General features: G+C 33.5%; 1 pseudogene; it reads left to right on the top strand.

Moving 5' to 3' along the window:
- The window catches only part of LOC149541862 (uncharacterized), a 57,695-nt pseudogene extending 53,901 nt beyond the window's left edge, over positions 1–3,794 (top strand).
- Positions 3,795–22,266: the final 18,472 nt, after the last annotated feature.

The following is a 22,266-nucleotide window of genomic DNA, read 5'->3' on the forward strand; positions in this document are numbered from 1 at the left end:
GATTTAGTCACATATTTAGCAATATATCTAGTAGCATATTTAATCTTATATTTGGTCACATATTTAGTACATTTAGTCACATGTTTAGTGGTATATTTAGTAGCATATCTAGTAGTATATTTGATCAAATATTTAGTAGTATTTTTAATAGTGTATTTCGTCATAATAGGGCACGATGGAATCAAACCACCATCCATCTGCTTGTAAAGTAGGTGCTCTTCCATTGAGCTAGCACCCTTTAAAGAATGATCATATAATGTGTAACATTCTACATTGTCTTTCTTATCTTTTGAGTTCATCCCAAGCATGGAGTAACAAGTTGGATGACATTTTATTATCAATAAATTGATAGTTGTGGGGAACTAATCAGTACATATTATCCACCTCAATTTCTCGTTTGGTAGAATCAACTATGTCATTTTTGTTCTTGTGCCTAAAATAACTCTCATTAAAATAATTATGATGGAATTGCATAAATTTTAGTTACATTTTTTAGTTTCTTGAATAGTATTAGCAAATAAACCAAAGAAGCATTCCCACTTCAATAGGAGTGAATTTTTTTATCATTTAATTAAACACAAATAAGGTTGAGAACTATTTTTCAAGTATAATCTTATTCATGTTAAGGCAAATTCAAAGTGATAAAATTTGAGTCTAAGAGAACTTGAAGGTAACTCTCTTAATAACATGTAACCCCCTCAAAAAAGGTATCCACTACATGCCTTTCTAACGTGATCACCATGTAAACCATAATATTTCCTTTCAACAAATGCCTACTCATAATACAAGGATCAAAATTAAATAGAATCATGATAGATAAATCAATACATTGGGTCTCATATTCAACTAAATAAGTTCCTTTATTAAAAACATAGTACACTAAGAAGTTTGAGCTCTATATATATGATATTATGAAATTAATACATATTATGCAAAGATTCTACATTTAGTACAAGATGAGCAACATACTTTTGATGATTACATGGTGCATGCTAATTAAGTTCTCAACTAGTAGAATCAATTTCTTTATGCTATATGGTACGATGGAATGAATAAATTGTGTTTTGTTAACACACTTGAGAAAGAATAAATACCTTTAAATCACCAAAAAGATCATAATCCAAGATTACTTAAGAATGTTGCAAACTATTTCTAGATTCAATTACGTAGGTATTTTTGCATTAAAGTTTTTTATCACTTTATGTGATTCACAATCAGTTTTAATGGTAGAGAGCTAAAGGATAAAATATCATTCATCTTGATGATGGATCATGATGTATGATCTAAAATCTTGATGCAAAAATACCTAAAAAATTAAATCTAGAATAGCTTGCAATAATCTCAAGGATTGTGGACATCTATCGGCACTCGTCAATAAGAATACCTAACCTAGGAATCAAAAATGAATGTTTGGTGTCTCAAATTGAAATGCATGTAGATATGTAGAAATAATAGATATTCAAATAGATAATTTTGTAGAGGCATATGAGGGATATTAAATAAAAACTACATATGGCTAGTTGTGTACTAAAGGTATTGATGCTTAATTGAAGATAACTACCCAAGAAACAACCCAAAGAAATCTTTAGCACCAAGAAATTTTATGTGGTTCTAAAGAACCATTTGTTCATAGCCACTTTGGTAGATATCTCCTGATGTTACAAAATATTACCTCACATGCTAGTAATTTCCTAAATCATGGTAACTATGTTTGGTATATTGTGATGTTGAACATTGAACCGTTAGAAATTTGAATTAGTGATGAGTCTTTACAAAAATTATAAGAAGTCTATAGAAAAATCCTTACACAATTCCATAGGCATCTTTATTCATGTGATGAAAATTCTAATTCTATAAATAGAGTAAGATTTGGTCAATTGTTGATTAATGGTTAAGGAAACCCACTTCAGGGATTACCTAGAGGTTTAGAATTAAAGTAATACGCTCATCTACAATAGCATATTCCTTCCTTTGGAACTATACAATAAACCATGAATGATTCAACCTAAGGATTTTCCATGATACAATAGTAACTCAGTACAACTATGGGATTTGGTACTATAGACCAAGTGAATGGGATAAATAATTTAGCATTGAATTATCAAAATAATGTTGTGGTGATGTAGTTGATACAACAACTACTACAGTTACAAACACCACTAGCACAAAAGCAACCTAGGGAACAACTTCAAGGTGCTCAGCTTGTGAGTGGACAAAATATGGATATGTCATTCCCCAATATTATTGGATCCCAAGCTGTTCCAAATGAAAATAAAGGGATGTCAAATATTATACCATCTCTAGGCAATAGCAATAGCAGCATTGGCAATAACATTGTTTTGGGTTCGAAGAAATCAAAGCATATGTCAACCATGGAATATGGCTTGGATGTTTCTAACTCTAGTGCATCGGGCGTACTTGAAAGAATTGTTACTTCATATGCTTAAACAAAATTCAAGCCCGATGTTTTGATTCCCAATGCTACAATTGTTACTTCTTTGACATCTATTGCTACTAAAAGTAGATTGAACATTTTAGGAATTAAGAGGCTTGGTGACATGAATGCCATAGTTAGTACATCATGAACTAGTTCTACAATTAATTTTGGTTCATCAAATGAACTTAGATAGAATTCTGGTCAAAGTGGGAGTAAAGGTTGGCAAATGCAAAATGTATCTATTAACCTTGATTTTAGTCAAATGGCTAATGTTGTCTTGGGTCCACATCATAACTAGGCTCCTCCTCATGGGAGCTAAGATTTGACTACTCCTATGATGCATGATTCAAGATAGGTTAGAAGTTTTGGATTTTTTGGGAAAAGTTAGAGTCTTCCAAGCAGATTGGCCTCAAATGCTGGGTATCCTAGGATTTTTAATCACACAAAAAATTAGATTGAGCTATTAGGGACCGATACTGGGTTGTGAGTAAAGGCTAAAGATGTATCAGAATTTTCTTTGAATTTAAAAAAATTGAGCAGCATGCATTTTGAGCAATATTCTTCGGATGATTACATGAGCTTCTTCTTCAGACAGGTGTGCAAATTATTTTTAAGATTTTTATTTGTATTATGAAATTTGAAATTAATTCTCTAAGTTGCAGTATTAATGGAAAATTTATGTATGTTGAGCTTCTGTTAGGATTTAGCCATCCACACATCTAGATTATGTAGCAATATTATTTTATGATATTGGTATTCACTTTGTATGCCATACTTTCAATGAATATGTTGACACTCTTACTTTATGATACACACATGTGATCTTGTTTAAAAGGATCCACATTTGCATGGTGGAATGATGGCTACTTTTTTTATGTAAGGATTTTATTCACACTTTCATTTCATATATTAAAGATAGCGTCTTGACATTGCATGAGTTTCCCACATGCTTCACAGGGGATCTTGTGAAATAGAACAATAGTTTCTTTTTGTTACTTAATTGAATTTGGTTGAAGGTATTATGGAGACACTTTTTGTGATTATTCATATACATACTCATGATTTTACTGATAGAAAATGATGGGTGTGAAAGGTTTAGACATAATTAATCACTAATAATGATGCATAATGAGATAATGATCATGGTCCCATTATTTATGGATAGGGATAGTACTGAAATATATCAATATTTGGTATTTTGTCATTGATGAAACCTTTTTTTCTTTTGTTTGTCAAACTATTGTACTAATAATTCTAGGGGTTTGATTATGTAAATGCACAACAATAGGAAGGGTTGGATCTAGCAAATGGTGATTTCAATTTGGATGGGTATCAATTGGATAACATCCCATGCTAAATCAAAATATTTGTATATTACCTTTTTTTGAAAGGTGGTCTTATCCTTATCAATCAGAACAATACATAGCTTAATGGTGTCTGTGACATGAGAAAATTGTCTTATCATCATTTTTTTTTTTATTTACACCCAATGAATAAGTGCATTTTTGGATATGGGTGGACCAACTGGAAAAGATTATTTCTAGATGTAGATGTATACTTGATTCATAGTACCTTGCTTCTTACCTAGATGGGTCAAAGTTTCCTGGCATGCATTCTCTTCACTTTTAAGATTAAATTCCATAATTCTACCTTATTAATATGGCATTTGGATGTTTGAGATGTCTGAGGGTGTTAGACATGAGACATACATCCATCAAATCATTGTCAAGGTCTATTGCAAAGTTAATGCATGTGAAATTTCCAAGGTCTTATCAAGGGGATCTTCAATGAGATGTTGAAGTTTTTCTTTGGCCATTCATAAGTATCACATTTTAAATGAGAAATTAAGTTTGAAAAAAGTAAGTCAACTTTATGCTTTTAAATGTGTGATGCTTAAGCCATCAATAAATCATACACTCATTTTCCTTCTTGACTACCTATCTCTCATGAGCCAACTAGAAATTCTTCACTGACACAACTGCATGCTACCTACATGGATTTCTAATCTTGACAACCTCATAGTGCTTTTCCTAAAGGGAGATTATTATGTAAACTATTGACCTCTGCAAACAATTCCAAACTTACAAGACTCATATTATTGTTAAATAACCATTGCACTATGTTTCCCTTAGAGTTTGAGAACTCTTGGATTTCATTATCTAATAATCTATCACTTGAAACATAACCATTGCCACAAACCTTTCAAGACATTTTCCCACTTCGGGCATATTGTTAGAGCTTGACACTTCCAAGAGAAGTCCTATGAAATTTTGAATTCTCCCTTGGTATTATGTTTGTCAATGCATTAGTTGGATTAATCTTAGTATCAATATTTTCAATTTGCAACTTTCCCTAATTAAGAACACTATTAATCAAATGATATTGTAGCTCAACAATTATTTGGAGGAAGAAGCATACATGACCTAGCCTCAACATTTTGAAGTTTTAGGTAAAGAGCACTAATTACGCAAAGAACATTAGGTATGAAGACTAGTGAAGACTCCTTATGGCCTAAAGTGGGCCTTAAGCATGGTATTTTCTATAGCCCATGGCTTTCACAATAGCATTCTCGAACTCTTTGCAATATCAAGAAACATTGATTTCCATCACCTTTAAATGTTGCATTTCATCAGTGAAGGAATTTCCCCTTGGTTGGACAATTGAAGCAACCTTGCACAGTAGTAGATTTGTGGGCTTTCAAGATAGTTAAAAAAGTCAATATTGTCACTAGTTGAGAGGCATTGCAATTTACTGTGTCTAAATTCAATTTTTGGAAGTGCACTATAACATGACAACTTAGATTCAAATATTATCAAATTTGGTTCTAATGAAGTCAGAAATTAGGCTATCTCAGCTATGTGTTTTTTTGTTGTGAATCATTCTATGTGATCTCTATATGATTTAGAAGTTGAATAGCAATTTTCTACTTAATGGTTTTATTATATTGGATGCTTATGTCTAAGAATGTTGAATGTAGAAGGATTGCATGAATATTTGATGAAGTCAAAAAGCATCATCTACATGTGCTAGTCCTCGGATTGACTTTTTTTATTCATGTAACATCATTTTTTGTTTGTTTTTTATTTTAATGAGATAAATGATTCAATGTTAAACTTATCTAAGGGTGAAATATGTAATTAACTCTCTGGTTTCTCCTAATGAAAATGGAGTCACAATGTGGCTTTTAAGTTTCCCCTAGAATACTATTGAAGAAAATAAAATTAGATTCTGGCATTCCCTCCAGATGAATTGATTTCTGCATAGTGACTTGGTTGCACCTTTTTATGGGTGAACTTTGATTAAGAAAATGAATCAAATTCCAAATAGAAAGAACTAAAAAGAGTAAATAGATAAATAAAATGGCATTGCAATAGAAATTTTCTTTCAAATTCATACGATGCGCACCAACCAAGTGCATAAGAATTATATGTTTCAAGTCTAATTTGTCTACAACTCTATATCTGATACTGCTAGTAATGACTACTCTCTCTGTCCACCAATTCATACAAACCTTAATCTATAATATAGAATAGCAAGCTTCATCCAACACTTCAATGGGAAAAAGTGAGCTAGGGGAACAATACCATTGTGTTTTGTAGCGGAACATATCCTGTTAATTAAAAGTATGATCAAATTGTTGACCAGAGCAATAATAAATGTTCATCCTCCTCTCTTCTAAATAAGCCCCATACAAAATCTACAAGCAGATGTGATATTATAATATTGTATTTTTTTTTTTTAAGTGTATAAAAAAAACCTAGATAAATTACTAAAATAGCAAAGAAAAATTTATGAAATGCCAAATTCAAATATTTTGGGGCAGAATTTTCTCCTTCATATTCAAATTTAAAGAGAAAGTTACTTCAAAATGGAAGCATAATACAATTGCATTATAGCTTTTATTCAAAGTTGTTTTTTCTTTAACTTTTTTAGGGACCATCTAACCATTAATAAACCACAAGCATTGTTTATTGAATTGGATTATTTTTGAATTCAACTTGCACTAAACTTGTTGAATTAAGTTATTCACAAGATGCTTGGGAATGTATTGTTTTCCTTTAGCATAGAAAATACTAGGGCATAGGAAATATAAGGTTGGATTATCAATTTTTTGTTGACTAGAATGTGGGGAAAGAAGTTGATGTATACAAACACTTCTACATTAAAGTAGAGCCTCTAGAATTCCATTGCACAGAGGGAGCTCTACCTAACAAAGAAATAGTGATGAATTCAAAAAATAAGAAATCTCTTCGATATAACATTCTTTCAACGTATTTTCACAAAGCCAATGATGAGACGGTGTCATAGCAAAATTATGTGCAAGCTATAAATTGATGCAACTCCTGGAACCTGAATTCAATCTAAAATAATAAAATCTCTCCATACACTAAAACAAATTTACTAATGGATTCGATAGAATGATAATCATACTTTATAGTAAGTATAGATTTGAAAACACTTTTAAAATAGAGTACTAGTGAAATAGATTTAAGAGGAATTTTCTAACTGATATACCTGATTCTCACTTTAAAATTAGTTACTTGCCTTCCTTGAAAATCAGTTTCAGACTTAAGCGAACAAGTTCTCTTCAAAATGTTATCACCAAAACCAATGCACACAAAATATTTATAATCATTCAATGGTTTCCAATAGGCTACATTTTTTATTACAACTTCAAGTGTTTCTCAAAATATATACATCGCTCTTTAGAAAAAAATTTAAAATCTCGTTTTAGACTCTTCAGGGCATAAAAATTTATCACCTTTGTATCCATATTTCATCTACACAAATGAAAAATGTGTAAGACTGAATAAATAGATTACCTCGAGAGCTAACTTAAAACTGTTAAGAAGTTATAACAAAGTTAAAAACAACAATTCTAACAGCCTATTTTGCTTGCACAAAGTATGACAGTGAGGTTTTTTGTACATGGATAATGAGATGGATTTAATCAGTGGTTTCAACTAGTCACATGGCCTCTTGCAACTCTTGGAAACACTCTCCAACCATTATCTAGTACAAGTGAATCCACTCTCGCTTGTTACATTGATTGTTATATCAAGAACCTAGCCAGATAATGTTGTTTTCTTGCCTAGGGCTTGCATGTAAAATTTATTAACAAGATTTTCTTGCAAACTACCAAAGGGAAAATAAAGTACATTAGCCCTACTTGTAGCTCTTTAATGGTTGTTAATTTCCCATGATGGAATCTTGAGTTAGGGGCTTGTTTTTCCAACAACCCCTCACTCAACTAGTGACAGGGTACTTTCAAACAAAATTTAATCTAGCACACCAAAACTTCACAGAAATAGGAATAAACTTTACTGAAGGAAGTGTTGTCAATTGGATTTGTGCCTATAGTGAGATGCAAATCTAGCTATCCTATTGAAGCATGGAAACTCTCTTGGGTGGTGGGTTGTCCTTAAAATGAGAGATGAATCTTTGGGAGCTAGGTCAGTTCCTATATAGTAATTACCTTTAAAACTTAATTGTATGTGGAAAAGGGGTAAGAAGTGAATGAAAATAATGAATACTAAACCTAAATGAGATGATACACCAATTATTTGTATGTAGCTTCAATTAAATCAATACAAATTATCAAGAATACAAATGATTCACAATACCCAGACAAACATGCAATTACAAAAGTATTTCTATGGAAGGACCCAAAATTTTTTGCTTTGAAAGGAAAAACTAGGCTTTATCAATTTTATGCAAAAAGAATAAGGACACAAACAAAGACCTACAATTACAAGTATCAAGATTCTAAGATGCAATAAGGAATATAGCTTGAATGAAGGATGAGCATGACATAAAAGAAAAGAACCCACAATATTGCAAAAAAGAATCAATGAGAAGGAACAATAATCTGTATAATGAACTGAAAAAATCTCTGCTACAAAGTACTCCTACAATCAACAAAAAAAATTTACAATGTACAAAAAATCTAAGTGAGAAAGAAGAGAACATTTGATAAGAAGGCATCTCCCAAGAATTTCTAGCTAGGAGATATAGTATTGAAATGGGTTGAATTGAAAACCATGCCTAGGAAGCATACAAAGTTTGATGCCATGTAGGTTGGTCCATATATCATAACAGGTAGTACACCACATAATACTTTCCATTTGTCTACACTTGAAGGAGAGGAGTTGGGAATCCCAGTTAATTGGATTCACCTCAAGCAATGTTTTTGAGGTATTTTTCAAATTTCAATAAGTGCCTTGGCACAATAGAATAGAGGTGTCATTCAATTTTTTCTAGATTTCAATAAGTTTTGTTTCAGCACATTCAGATTCAAGTTTTAGCGTGTTAGTTTTTAGTTGTTAGCAATAAAACTAAAAACTACAACACATCATTATCAATGTGCCATCAATACATGAAGTACATATCACACAAAGCATGAAATAGATTTTGATGCCTTGAATCATACATACTCCATGAGTTCATAATAGATTCACAATGACATGATATAGTTTTTAGCCATTAAGCTATAAAGAAACCAGAAAATATTCATGCATATTGTTGGTACAAATTATTTTGAATCAATCTTTGAAAAATAACAAGTACTAATTCTAATTTTTGAGTTATAATTGACTTGAAGTAGTATCTTGAGGCACAATATCAATATGATGTATTATTCATCATCATATTTGAGTGATATACTATTGTAAAACATAAAGATACCAAAAAATAGGAGGTGTGGTCACTCCAAGTTAGTTGGTATATCACCCCAATATAGCCATAAACAACACATAAAGTTGTTGTTATGACACAAGGTACAATTTCAAGTTCTACAGTTGAGTTATATAGTTGTTTCAGTATGTTTACAACCAAATTCGCAAGCTATCATAACAACCAACAACTATTATCCTTCAAAACCAGGATATAGTTGTTATGTTATAGAAAATAGATCATAAAAAGTAAACTATATTCATCTGTTTACTATGAGACAACTATATCATGATTATCAAAATAAATAGCTATGAAATCCTATGGCAACTTACATATCTGGTTCAGATTTTCAGTTTTATTTTTAGTTTCAGTTTGGTGTGGTGTGGTTTGTTCTTTCAGCAAGTGTGTTTAGATTTTTAGTTTGATAGTTTTCTAAATTTTTGAGAAGGTTTGATTTTTCTAATGTTGAAGAGGACTTTGTACCCAATGGATATGCATAAGGTAGCTGATTTATTATTGTTTAGCAGACAAACACCCCTAAGAGGTCACCAAAATTTTTATCAATTTAGCCTACCTCCTAAATTGCTATGTTAAACTTTCTTATATATTGCGCTATGATTTTAATTTTTTGATCATACATATTACAGAATAGGTTTGGATGCAGAATGTGAAGTACAAAAATCAATAAACAAGAGAAATTGATCATTTTTATTCAAATTACATACAAGTACCAAAATAGTACACTTTTATTGAAATATATTTTAGAACTATTTTATAAGGTACAAAATGTTCAAATTTTAGACAATACTTGATACAATGCATTCAAATGCCACATAAGTCATAGCAGCTTCTAATACACTATCTAAATAAACACATTGCATAAATAGAAAAGTACTGGAGAGATAAGAGGAAAAGCCTCCATTGCCTGAATGGAAGGTTGTTGATCTAAATTTTGAAGAGGATTTGAGCCTACATCTCCATCTTTGATTACACCTGCAAAATGTAAAGAGGGAGGTTAGTTCATATGAACTGAGCAATGGAAACCATTCTGAATATCTCTACACTACCTAGTGTCTTACAACATGATCATTCAGATAAATGCATTAAAAATTGCAAAGGCAAGAGAAATATCTGAAAGCAAAGCAAGTTTTATGCTAATAAGTTTGTTTCACGTGTAGATACAGGTATGAAGTTTGAGGTTGTTGAAGGATCATGCATAAGATACATGCATGAAGCCTTTCAACTAAGTCATGTAGGGGAAAAGATCTTAGAGAGACCATTGAGGGGGCATACATATGTTACAAGTATGGGACCTTCTGGTTGAACCAAAGTAGTTGATTGAAGACAATGAGGAGATTGTCAAAGGGACATACAAAAGTTTCAAGTATTAAACCTTTTAGTTGAATCATGGAGATATTGGAGACACATTTGGATGAAAATTTGTCAAAAGGACACAAAAATGTTGTGAAACCTTTCTAGATACAAAATTTTCCAATTTCAAACAAAGGGACATTTCAAAATATTCAAAAACTACAAGTGCACATCAAAGAAAGAATAGTTTTATTTTTCAAATTGAGATAAGAAGAAGTGAATGTTGATCTCAGATTGGTTTTGATAAGTGAGTGTCAACACACTTAATTAATTTACTTAGTTCATGCTGACCTAGTAATACATGCCAAGCACAACATATAAATATTAGACCATGTCGAGCTATAGTGACTGCCGAGTCACTCAAGTGCCGAGTAGATAGACCATGCCGAGTGATTCAAAAGATGAGTAAGCAATGGATGTCAAGCAATGTAGGTGTTGAGTCATAGTATAAAGATCAGTGCATGCCAAGTATTAGAGACTTCAGATGCCAGGTGACACAATTTTGACATATTTGTTTGTAATGGCACAAACAACTATGTAAACCATTTTTGAGCCGACTTAAAGGTAAATTACGATATTTTGGTGATAAGGACAAATCTCTATTTGGATTCCCTATGCAATTACATGTAGCCAATTAGAAAAAGGGAAGGATTAAGTGGCACAATGGATGAATCTCAACCATAGATTCATACCTAACCCTAAGCAACCAAAGTCTTCTTAACGAGGACAAAAACCCTAAACTATCTATGGATGAATGATCGATGAAGGAGAGTTGAAGGAGTGAAGAGGATAGTTTAGTATGTGTAGATATAGCATTCAAGGTGACTTAGAAGTTATGAAGAGAGTGAATTACATAATTAGTTAGAGCAGAACAAAGGATAGATAAAAGGATACAACATTGAGACATCTAATCAATAAGGATCAAGAAGACATTGTATAGAGGTGATCTGTTATCAAGCAAGCAAGCACCAACCATAGGATCTATGCTAAGACATTTTAACAAGTGATTTCAGTCAAATCTCTTAACAGAGTAGTCTTAACAAGCTGTATGAAATCCTTTAATAGGATGTTTACTTAATTGTAAGTTGAAGTCCTCTAACAAGGCACACTTCTAACAAGGTGTTGAAATCCTCTAACAAGATGAGACCTAATAGTCTTTGTAAGCCTTTAACATGGTAGACCTTTCATAGGGTAGATCATGTTTCAGGATCAAAACATTGTAACCTTCATTAGATACACTTTATTGCTGTAATAGTGAAGATTTGTGGGTGTCATCCCCACCCCAGTTTTACCTTATCACTTGGAGGGTTTTTAGGTAATCATATCTGGTGTTATGTGTGTGAATGCTTACATGTTTATATGGTTTAGATGTATATGCTTTACATGTTATTTCAGTTTACTCATTGAATGCATGAGATGGATGTGTGGTGAAAGTTTTATGGGTCCAAGTTTAAACTATTGATTCACGCCCCCTCCCCCACCTCTCAAAAGTTTACATTTCCTATTGTAATTCCAATAGTGAAAGGTTGATCACTTCTATATGCATTTTTCTATTTGTAGTCAGCTTATGGAAAGTATAAAATAACCAAATCAATAAGCAAGAAGATTAGTCAAATTGTGTTGGCATTTCTGGGTAAACTGTAAGGAATCAAGACAAATGCTTTCTAGGTTATTCCCAGAGCGGGGTGTTTTAGGTTCTTAAGTGAGAACAATCTTCATAATATCGAGGGATAAGGGGACATTTAATTATTTGAAGAGCATATTTTTCTTATTTATCAAACAACAACTGAAATACAAGATGCTACAACAAGCTTGATCTATATACTTCAATGCTCAAAGCTATGATGGCAATATTTGTATAGCATTAAGACCAAATTTTCCATCTATATAAAGTAATTATTCTTATGTTCATGATTAGTAATTCAAAAGAATGTTATTTTAAACCTATCATAGTCTCAAGTTAAGAATGTTGATCCATTTTATCAGAGTGACTTGCATGGTTATAAAAATATTGGACATTAATAAAGTTCATTGGTATCATGAAACAATAAGGTATATTGATTTTGGGGTAGTGTCAATCAAAAGATTCAGATAATAACAGGCAAAGAAGCATACAAAGAACTTGCAACTATAAAAAGATTGCATATAGTATCACAAAATACGCCATTCAATGACATGTTACAGCTAGAAAAGAATATCATCTGAAGTAACAATATAAGTCTTTGACATCCATATTTATCAAAGATCAATAAAGGCATAGTAAAAGAAAGGATAATTTACTACACAGTGACTGATACAGAGATATTTAAATAAACATTACAGTAGGATATAGAGTAACATTGAGAGCAACCTACCATTCTATGATATAAAGTTCATGCTACTAGTCTAACAATTTTTCTTTTATCATAGCATGGTTGACTGCTCTTAACATTACTTTATATGTTGTTGTAATGTTTCTTTAAATATCTCTATATCAGTCACTATGCAATAAAGTATCATTTGTTTTACTATGGTTTTCTTCATCTTCAATAAATATGGATGTTAAAGACTTGTGTTATTACTTTAGATGATATTCTTTACTATCTATAACATGTCACTGAATGACTTATTTTGTGATACTATATGAAATCTTTTTATAGCTACAACTTTTGGTTATGCTTCTTTTCCTGTTACTATCTGAATCTTTTGATTGACACAACCCCAAAATCGGTATACCTTATTGTTTCATGATACCAACTATATTAATGTCCAATATTTTTATAACCATGCAAGTTTACTCTAATAAAATGGATCAACATTCTTAACTTGACACTATGATAGGTTTAAACTAACATTCTTTTGAACTTCTAATCATGAGCATTAGAATAATTACTTTAGATAGATGGAAAATTTGGTCTTAATGGTATAAAAATATTACCATTATAGCTTTGAGCATTGAAGTATATAGATCAGGCTTGTTGTAGCATCTTGTATTTCAGTTGTTGTTTGATAAATTAGAAAAATGTGCTCTTCAAAAAACCAAATATCTCCTTATCTCTTGATATTATGAAGATTGTGCTCACTAGAGAACCTAAAACACCCCGCTCTGGGAAAAACCTAGAAATCATTTTTCTTGACTCCTCACAGTTTACCCAAAAATGTCAACACAATTTGACTGATTTTTCTGCTTACTAATTTGCTTATTTTATACTTTCCCTGAGCTGATTGCAAATAGCAAGATGCATATGAAAGTGATATACCTTTCACTTATAATCTCAATTTGAAAAGTAAAACTATTATTTCTTTGATGTACACTTTTAGTCTTTGAATATTTTGAAATGTCCCTTTGTCTAAAATCAAAAAAAATTGTATATTGAAAGGTTTCACAAAATTTTTGCATCCTTTTGACAATCTTGCATCCAAATGTTTCTCCGATCTCTCCATGATTCAATTGAAAGGTTTCATACCTAAAACTTGTATGTTCCTTTGACAATCTCCTCATTGTCTTCAATCAACTACTTTGGTTGAACTAGAAGGTCCCATTCTTGTAACATATGTATGCCCACTCAACAGTCTCCCCAAGTTCTTTGCCCCTACATGGCTCAGTTGAAAAGCTTCATGTGTGTATCTTATGCATGATCCATCAACAACCTCAAACTTCACACCTGTATCTGTACATGAAACAAACTTATTAGCATAAAATGTGCTTTGCTTTTAGATATTTCTCTTGCCTTTGCACCTTTAATGCATTCATCTAAATGATCATGTTGTAAGAACACTAAGTAGTGTAGAGATATTTGGAATGGTTTCCACTACTTAGTTCATATGAACTGACCCCACTCTTTACATTTTGCAAGTATATTCAAAGATGGAGATGCGGGCTCAAATCCTCTACAAAATCTAGACCAACGACCTTCCATTTAGGAAATGGAGGCTTTTCCCGTTATCTCTCTAGTATTTTTCTATTTATGCAATGTGTTTATTGAGATAGTGTATCAGGAGCTACCTCAACTTGTGTGGTATTTGAATGCATTGTATCAAGTACTATCCAAAATTTGAACATTTTGTATCGTATAAAATAGTTCTAAAATATATTTCAATAAAAGTGTACTATTTTGGTACTTGTATGTAATTTGAATAAAAATGATCAATTTCTCTTGTTTAATGATTTCTATACTTCACATTCTGCATCCAAACCTATTCTGTAATATGTATGATCAACAACTTAAAACACATAGTGTAGTATATAAGCAAGTTTAACATAGCAATTTACAAGGTAGGCTAAATTGATAATAGGAAGAAATGTTTCAAATCTATCTAAATTTACTATAAGTAACGTCAAATTAATCTATATTACAATATTTGCAGTAGTTGCAAGTAAATGTAAAAGAAAATGCAGAAAATTGCACTTGTTTTATTGCCAAAATGCCAAAAATGACTTCCAATCCCACATCAATCAGTCTATAAGCCTTATATATGATTCCCCCTTGATTTCCAACTGAAAGGAACTCCCTATAACTGATTTTGGATCGAGATGTGAAAAATTGCAAAAAGTTGTATGAGCAATATTGTAAAGTTGCATTGCAACTTTTGCACATTGTATGCAATTTTACTTCAACTCATCCATTTTCACTTCCTATTGGTTCAAAATGGGATGTTATACCTCCTTATATATTCCTAAAATCAAACTTTAACTCTACACCCTTTGTTACATCCTAAGTGCAACTTTGCCAATATTGACAACACAATAGTATTTTAGACAATATTGGCCAAACTAGAATCAAATGACATCAAACTAGACTCAAACCACCTAATGGGATATCAACCACCCTTATTACAAGAATGAAACACTACAAAGGTCTCCAAACCAAAATTTTGTGCAAGCTATAAATGCTACAATGCATCAATTTCAGAATCTATCGCATCTAATTTTGGCCCTTTGCTATTTTTGGTCGATGTAGTTTCTTGTTTGTTGACCACTTCTTGTCACTTGGGGGATTTTTGTTTGTTTCATGGGTATTTTAAATCATTCATGCAATGTCAATCTTTCTTACAATGTTTGTCTTCATTATTGTTATAATACTTGCATAGCCATAATAATTTTATCTTTTTCTAGCAATGGGTCTTCCTATCACATGGTTAATTATAGTATGCATCGGTGTCTTTTTAGACTTTAATGGAGTTTAGCTTTTTTTTATTCACTGCCTAATTAGATTCACTATATGTTTTCTTGACACGCCTACTTTGGAACTTTTTTCGAGATTCAATCTTTATTCTTTTGTCAATTGCATTGTCTCATTCTGTTGTCAATTTTTGGTTGTACATTTGAGGTCTTTGGAACTCATTTGGTATCTTGATATTATGTACATCTCATGTGCATCTAGAAGATTAAGTGGTTTCAATCTATCCTCTAAAGAATTCTATGGCCTTTACTCAGTTCAATAGGAATAGTGGATTCTACCATAGCAATTTCAGAGATTGGGCTTCCTTCTACTTCACAGGGAAGTAGTGAACAAAGATTTTCAGGTTCCTTAAGTAAAGTACAACTTGTATCACACTCCTCATATGTAATCAATTCTAATACAAAGCTTTCAGACACATCTTTTCCCACCACACAGGTTTTGGTAAGGATGCTTTGGATTACTGAATCTTCTTCTTGCAACTTTAGAAAAGATTGCCTATGTAACATCATAAGTTGTACTATGGAATTTATCTCTTCTTTTTCATCTCCTAAATCTGGCCAAAAAGATGTACTCAAATCTGGTAATGGTTGTACAGGAGGATATAGATCAAATTACTTGGTTGCTTGGCCATTTAATATCGTCATATTCCATGATCTGCAATTTATGTTTGCATCAGTTGTGGCCAACCATGGTCTACCTAGAATGACAGGATAGCCAGATAGATTTACTTTAGGGGACAAAATCATGAAGTCTATAGGATATTCTAGGGAATCTAAGGTCACAACAATATATTCTATCATTCCATCAGGAGTGACAGTGGAACTATCTACAAGCTGCAAAATAGTTGGTGTGGGCCTTAATCCTTCTATTTGTAACTTCTGCATGGTTTCTTTAGTCATCACATTTATAGCAGCTCCCAAATCTATTAAGGCATTTTTAACAAATTGACCATTGATGCTGACACTTACTATTGGACTCCCTGGGTCAGAATATTTTGGTGAAATCACTCTTCCTAACATGATATCAGCTAAATGTCCAACAACATGAATTGTGGTAGGATCCTTCTTCTTCCTTCCAAGTTTCTTTAGACAAGCTTCCCTTATAGCTTTTCCATAAGTAGGAATGTCCTTAATAGCTTGAAACAAATGTATTCGTACATGCATATTCTTCAACTGGTTAACAATGTCAAAGGGTTGTTCCTTGCTTTGTTCCTTTTGTATTAGTTGGTCTGAAAAAGGAGGCTCTACTGCTAGTTAAACTGGTATTGGTATGGTAACATTAGTTGGGTCAACAAGTTCATCAACCAAAGGTTCTGATGCTGCAGGAGAGTCTGATACTTTAGTTATAAGAGGTGGCCTTGGTGCTAGTAAGGTCGTTCCAAATCTCAAATGTATATCTGCGACATCTAGGGCATAAGCAGGGTACTGCTGGGTATCAGTACTATACATGGGTTGTTGTGGTTTGCTATTTGGATTTGGCTGGGGCTATGCAGGTAGCTGTGTTTTCTTTTGAGGTCCACTATTTGTAGGTGGTGGCATTAAAGCAGGTTGTTGAGCTGGAGGGGGTAATTGTGGAACACCAATATTTTGGTTAGGCCATTGTTGAGATCCCTTCCATTGGTTTAGAGATTGCCAATTCCCTTGGTTTGGAGATTGTCAATTCCCTTGGGGTGGTTGCCATTGGTTCTGCTGGTTCTGGGACCATTGGTTATTCTGCTGGTTAGGCCAAGGTTGTTGGAAATTTTGAGACCATTAAGACTATTGTGGGTTATTTTGCCCAACATTATTCCAATTGGGTTGGTTTTGTGGAGGACCTTGGGTATTACGGTTTTCCCATTGATTACCATATGAATTTAAATTTTGCAAGGGGTCTTGAGGCACACCTTGATGTTGAGCCCATGGTCGGCATTGAGCAACAAAGAATACTTTCTCATCATCCCCATCTATCTTTACATATTCAGTTGGAAGATGCTGGTTCTCCATGCTTGCAACCAATTTACAGTGGCAATCCTTCTTTTGCTTTCGGCAATGAGGACAATACTCAACTAGTTGTAACTCAGCCTCTGCTTGCTTCTTCTTTGCAGTCATTGTATCCAACTGTGTAGCGACATCATTACTAATGTCTTGTTTGAAATCTGACAACAAATTGGATATTTCAAGTTTTGAAATACCTTGACTAATTCCTTTTGTAACCGTAGAACGGGGTCCTCAACCTTTCTTCATGGTTGACCTTGAGTAGTTCTGACATATCTTTTTGAGGTCATCCCATTGAGCTTGATATACATCTCCACCGGCCATCAGGTCCAATGCTTCCAAACAGTCTTCATTCACTCCTCTTAAAAAGACTAGTTTTTGGAAATCTTCAGACAATGTGTGCTAAGGATTCTTTTGTAGTGTATATAAAAATTGAGAAACATAGTCTTCTAATGTCTCTTCCTCCTTCTGTGATATCCTAAAGATATCATCTCCTCTTGTGCCAGATGCTTTGCAATATTCTTTAGATTTTTCCAAAAACAAGGCTTGCATTTCATCTCAATTTACAACTGCATTGGCTCCTAAGCCCATGAACCATCGTAAAGTTGATTCTTTCAATGTGGCTGGAAATAATTTAAGCTTATGGGCATCAGTGTTGTAGTCAAAACTACGACAAAGGATGTCGAACTCAAACAAGAAGGTATCGGGGTCTTCAGTTGCAAGGCCATAGAACTTCGAAAGAGCAGTGGGAGGTATATTCTTGAGATTGGCATTGGTTATGAGACTTGGAAGTGGAAATGGAAAAGTGGGTTGTGCCATGACTGGTGGGACTGGATTATGAGGTTGCTGCTGAAAAGGAAGGTTAGGCACTGGGTGATTAACAACTAGTGGATTCGAGGTAGTGTTATCAAGAAAACTGGTCAATATTTCAGTGAAAGGTTGGAGACCAGATATATCTAGGGATTCAGCTCTTGATGATGATACTCTGGGGAAAATAGGACTTGCATCTTCAAAGGGCAACTCAACTTCTTCTTCAACTTCTTCATTCAAATTAACATATCCCTATGGAAGAAATCTGCCATATTCATCTCGTCATCTTCCTCTTCGATGCATGCAACTAAAATTTTCACATTGGTAAAAAGAACTTAATCTAAAAACTGACTCAAAAATGCTCCTAGCTTGACACCATCCTCAGCAACGGTGCCAAAAATGAATCGCCTCACAATAGGTGTTCCATAGTCATGCGCTAGGCCTAGCTTAGGAATAATCTATTCAAGCTAAGGACTACTTTTCCCCTACCATGAGGTGCATTTAGATTGTCAACCCAGGGACGTATACTTGAAATGGTCAGCACAGTATGTGCACTAGGTACCTTGATGAGTCATTATGCTTGTGCTACAGGAAAGTAAAAATGCAAAGGAAGGAAACTACACTACTGCTATGGAAAGGAAACTACTAAATCTATGAATGTTGAAAACACAATGACAAGATAATAGAGATTCCATCTTGACTCATCCATTAGACTGTTCTTGCAGATGTTGTAGGAACGTTCATGAAGTGTGATGCTACAAGAAGGAATTAACTAGCTGCGTCTTACTTAAAATACTACTAATGCTTAGTAAAATGAATCCATTCTATCCTAGTCTAATCCACCTTCTAAGTGAGCCCCCTTGGTTGGCTTCTCTAATCTACCAACGCAAGATAGAAACTAAAGAGAACTAATTCATTTCATTAATCAGTCATTACATAATTCAGAATTGTAAAACACAACTGCAACAAACTGTGAATCAATGTTCTCTCTTACTCGATAAAACTTATCAAAACCAAAAACTAAAAACTAAAAAACTTCACACACAGGAGTCGATCCTGACATATATAGGGAATCTACTCTTTATTACATAACAGAAAAGTAACTATCCTAAGTTAAGTCTGCAAGAGAGAATATAGGAGAACAATTGAAAGTGGAAAGGAAGGATAACGGAATTGAGGAGGGAGCAATGAAGTCGCGGCATCCGCTTTTTACAACGTAAATGCAGAGAAGGTAATGGCTCGTAAAAACTCCTCCTTATTTGCTGCCATGTTTCTTGGAGTGGTTATAACTTCCTTTTCGTGGTTGTTCCTTGATGCTCGTTTCTCCTTGAATGCTGTCGGCAACCAACTTCTAGATTCTTCCGCTCATCCTTTAATCCTTATCATCATGTTAGTTATGATATAAGACATATTTGCAAATAAACATCCATCAAACTAAATTCAAGCATAAGAACGCACATTTAGATATTTATATGAAATACTACATGTTAGATATAATTTAGGCAAAGGATGACATAGTTTTTCTACCCCATAAATCATTAAAGGTTTATCAAACATAGGCTTATAAGTGTTAAAACAAGGATAAACGGAGTATCATAAAATATCTTAAACATAACAAAATAAAGTCATTTTTTTAGACTCATCATCTGCCCCCTGCTAAACTAATGCTTGTCCTCAAGCATTACACTTCTTTGTCAAAGATCTGAGCTCCCCAACTTCTATCTTTCCCTTTCTGCTGCTCTTGAAGGTGTAATAGAATCCTCTTGTCCTTTCCCATACTTCTTGCCTGTGGTCTTCCTGCAACTTATCAAGTTTGTCAACATCAATATCATATAGGGGGCATAAAAGCATTGGAGGTTGCATGGTTAAAGGACACCATAGCTCTGGCCTTAGTTTCTTTCCCAGTTTTAAATATTTTGGAACTCTATATAGTGTTGCTTCCAAATTAATAGGACTGTGTGGCTCTAATTTCTTGAGAGAATCAGGTAACCATGCCCATCTACCTCTTCCTCTGGTCATAGCTCTCTGGAATGCAAAGTAGGGCAAGTTTTCATATTCGGCATATACTTTGGCTCTAGCAGAAAATACCTTCTTTCTAATGTCTGGATTACTCTTCCCATAGGTTAATGTAAACCAGTCTCGAAGCATTTCTTCTGGTTGTTTACTTTCTGCCCTCAAGGGTAAAGGTTTTGTTCTCTCCTCATCTCTATAATTAACCAGTTGTCTGTCATAATTCGCCTCATTAGACATCCATGACATTAAAGCTTTCAAATGCACATCTCCTATATAGAGAAAAAGATTCCACTCAGTTTCTGCAGGAATGACAAAATTATGAATATACAACTCACACAATAGATTTTGCTGCCATGGTGGTAAGGTTTGATACAGCCCATAAAACTCTTGTGCGGTTTTGAATTCTGCATTTGCATTTCTGAGGGTTAACATCAACTAAAACAAAAGATATTGTTCTTCCAAACAAAAAGCATATACTCAAGGAGGTGGTTTGCAAGCAAGAGCTTGATCAGCTAATTTAAGTGTATGTTCCATGCACTGTTTCTATCTTTCTAGCTGTTCTTTCAATTCTTCAATCTCCTCATTTTGTGATGTTATGATCTTGCTCATTCTTTTCTTCTCCTCTTTCCATAGTGCTTCATCAAATAACTATTGTCCATATAATTGGAAAAGGAGTTTTTGCAAGGTGACAACACTGTTATCCTCTTCATAATCCTTTTTCTTTTTTCGTTCCCACCATAGATATTTCGCCAAACTATTGATCCATGTTGACTTATAGGGGACTAAGGCAGTATTCGAATCATGATTTTTAGGAACTACTTCATTCTCATGGCTTGAAACACCTAGTAAATCCGTTAAGATGTCGTTAATTTCTTGTTCACATACTGCAGGAGGACTACCAGAAGCTTTTGTCATCTCAGTGTGAAGGGGAGAATGGTCAGAAATTATCTGCACAGGAGACTCTGGAGCAGGTGCTTTAGACAATATAGTATTTTTAAAAATATGCCCTCTCATTCTAGGACTTCTCTGCAAAGGAGTCTCTTCTTGTACTATTATCTTTTGCCTACTTTTTTGTTTCGGTATCACTGCTACAAGATTAGTTTAAAATGTTTATTTTCTGGAATAGATTGTGTAGATGAAAAATCTCTACACAATCTATTCCAGAAAATAAACATTTTAAATCATGGATTGTGGAAATCTGATTGCATTAATTACAAGATTAGTTTCTGCAGGAACCTTCTTTGTTTTCTTTTGTTGCTTAATTGTAGGACTAGGTTTTTGTTGACCAACGGTTTCTTCTAGTGACTTCCATTTCCTTTTAGCTTGACTAGCAGTGGGTTTAAGAATGTCCTGTTCAGGTGGAGGCACATTCGCTTGAGTGGAAGCAAATTTCGGTTCAATCCCTTGTGCGTTTTCTATTTCAGCTCCCTCAATATTTTGTTCTGCAGGCTCACTACTGGGAACTACATTTTCCTCACCCTGTCGTTTACTAAGGTCAACTTGGGGTTGTAGGGTTTTAAATTTCATAAAGTCATCCCATGTCAAAGGGGATACGTCCCTAAGAGACCTTTCTATTAACAACTTAATCAAAGCATGGTGAGTGATAGAATTATCTTTCCCCTTTTGAGTCTCTTCCGCACTAATACAGAGCATATTATAAAGAAAATTTGGGAGATTCATGGCAATATTGTGCCTTATACAAAGAAACTTAAAATGGTGTGCATGTAAGTGAGAAAATTTGCCTTCACAAGTAAAATACCTAATGACATGCATTGCTAGGTCAGGGTATGGAGGTGACAAAGACAATCTCTTGCACCCCTGCTTTGTA

The sequence above is a fragment of the Cupressus sempervirens genome, chromosome 8 (genome assembly GCF_028749045.1).
Source record: "Cupressus sempervirens isolate cs-2001-9-10 chromosome 8, ASM2874904v1, whole genome shotgun sequence".
Classification (NCBI taxonomy): Eukaryota; Viridiplantae; Streptophyta; class Pinopsida; order Cupressales; family Cupressaceae; genus Cupressus; species Cupressus sempervirens.